The sequence below is a fragment of the Octopus bimaculoides genome, chromosome 5 (genome assembly GCF_001194135.2).
Source record: "Octopus bimaculoides isolate UCB-OBI-ISO-001 chromosome 5, ASM119413v2, whole genome shotgun sequence".
Taxonomy (NCBI): domain Eukaryota; kingdom Metazoa; phylum Mollusca; class Cephalopoda; order Octopoda; family Octopodidae; genus Octopus; species Octopus bimaculoides.
In genome coordinates this window covers 71,586,611-71,589,573 of record NC_068985.1, presented here as the reverse complement: position 1 = coordinate 71,589,573, position 2,963 = coordinate 71,586,611, and positions in this window count along the sequence as shown.

Below are 2,963 nucleotides of genomic sequence, written 5' to 3'. Positions count from 1 at the left end.
TATGTATATATATATATATATATAAGATTTCTGAAGGCTTGAAAAGAATAAAATGAAATTTCCTCACTTGACGCATATGAATGATAGAGTATAATGATGGAGTTGAAATAAAAACTCAGGAATCAGACATAGTTTGCAATAAGGAGGACCACACTAGTATGGATATGTAATATACATGGAGAATGTCAGCTATTTACAGATGCTGAGTGCTCAAAGAAAATGGAAACTGTGGAAGATGAGTCATAGTAGTGAAGACTAGTCTCAAGAAGCTGAACTTGACAAAGAATCATGATGAATAGAGATGCACAGCATTGGAGAAAGCCCATTCATCTGTGTAGACATGTCACAACTGACATTAAACCTTTAGTTTTTAAACCAGCCATATCAGGTCTAATTATTCAACCTGTTTCCTGTTCAAACAGGCCAGATCTGTCCTCTCATACCTATCCTACAATGTTATTCTGAAATAAACAATCATATCATTGAAATCTCTGAGTTATGAGATATTGCAGGATTAATTTGAAACAACAGGAATAAATAAGCATTAAATTTGACAGATTAATCTGAATGCTAAAGCATTTAAATGGTGGTGATGTTTGATATATGTATAATACGTTTCCTACATGGGGTCTTTCAGTACTTTCCTGGCAGATCTTGATTGTCTTTCCAGCCATTTTGTTGCTGCCACATCTAACACCAACCTTCTCACTATATAAGATGACCTATGTAACAATAGATGGTGGGAAAACACACATGTATACAGATACACACAAACATTCATGCATGCATCTTGAGGAGAGAATGCAAATCCTTAACTGATATGCTACAAATGATCATGATACCTGGGACCATAAAAATCTGCAAGACCTTCTTAAGATTTAAAGGATGATGGTTAAAAGAAGATACTTTCCTTCACAACCTTGCTACCAAGTAGACAATTGCTCAAAATTTACTGTAAGATTAAAAAGAGTAAGAGAACATAAAAAGAGTAAGAAAACATATATACAACACACACACACACACACACAACCTTGCTACAAAGTAGACAGTTGTTCAAAATTTACTCTAAAATTAGAAAGAGTAAGAGAACATATATACAACACACACACACACACACAGACACACACGCACTCATATAAAAGTTATTGCTGAAATAGTTATCAGTCATTTTGCTTTTACTTGTCACTAGTTATTTCACTATGGACACTAAAGAAATCACTTACATGTCGTTTAAGTTTTATGTCACTCTACGCAATAATGTACAAATATTTCTTTATGAGATTGCAAACATCTGACACAAAGAAGCAATTATTATCTCATCATGTTTGTATGAATGAAAGTGTGAATGAAGGAATATATGTTTGTGGTCTGTTTTTAAAAGAAGAATCTGAGAATTTGAAGAGAGGAGAAAACCAGAAAGGAATCATGCCAGTATTTTTTTTCCCCCAGGAAATAAATAAAATGGAAAATTGTTTTCTATGATTTCACCATATAAAATTTAAATCACAAAAATCAGCTATGCCAAAATAAACTTATGATTATTGATATTATCAAAGAAAACCTGATTATCGATAAAAGTATTATTAATTTCTTCTTGCTCTTTACATTCTGAGTTCTAATTCCACTAAGATTAAACCCTCATTGTATTGCCTTGTACTGTTCCCCATGGTTTTTTGTAGACCATTAGGAGTTAATAAAGAAAACATTATTATTATTATTATTAAGGTGACGAGCTGGCAGAATCATTAGCATGCCAGGCGAAATGCTTAGCGGTATTTCGTCTGCCTTTATATTCCGAGTTTAAATTCCGCCGAAGTCAACTTTGCCTTTCATACTTTTGGGGTCAATAAATTAAGTACTAGTTGCATACCAGGGTCGATCTAATCGACTGGCTCCTCCCGCAAAATTTCAGGTCTTGTACCAATAGTAGAAAGGATTATTATTATTATTATTATTATTATTATTATTATTATTATTATTATTATTATTATTAAGAGAGTCAGACAAAAGGCCAAATGGTATTTGTTCTGAAGCTTTATGGTTTCAGTTCAATTCCTGCTGAAGTCAACTTTGCATTTCATCCTTTCAGGGTTGATGAAGTTAAGTAACAGCTTAGTGCTGTGGTTGATATAAAATAACTAAACGAGCACCTCATAAAATTGCTGGCCTTGTGCCCGAATTGAAAGCCATTATTATTAAAATATGAATGTGTATTTGTGTGTAGGTCCATGCATGCTACTTCTACTTTATTTTATTCATTGCAGAAGGAGGAAAATTAAATTCAGAACATAAATGAAAGAGACTTTTCTTTCTATAGGAAAAAAGGGGAAGCACCCATTCTTTTAGTTTGTGTCTGTTTGTCTCTATTTTCAATCCATTTGCCTATTTAGCTATCCACCTAAAAATTCAATAGTTTTGGTTTGCACTGAATAAATCCTTTCTTAACAAGATGAAAGTAGCTTCCTCTTTATTTCAGTATTTTTTAAAAAATCTTTCTTTTAGTCGTAGTATTTATTTATATTTATTTATCTATTCATTTCATAGAGGAGATATAATAGTATCAAACGGGTTATTTATAACTGAAATACCATGGGGTTAAAAGGATGCTTTTCTTTTCCTTTGCTTCATATGGAAATGAGTGTTTGTTCTGGGTGGAAAAAAAGTATAGTTAATTGAAAATCAAAGCAAAACAAAAATAAATAATAATTAAATTATTACAAAGTCAAAGGGAATTGAGAAAAGCAGAAAATGACAGAAAAAATGTGTAATATTTACTGGATTCTTAGTGCAAATTTGGCACCTTTGGTTGAAAGAGATTATGTTATAGATAATGATGATGATGGAGATGCTGGACATAAAGGATGTGAAGACACTTACCTACAAAAGAAAAAAGAAAGAAAACACATTAGTGCTGTTGATATATATATATAGACACAAATACATACATACATACATATATATAT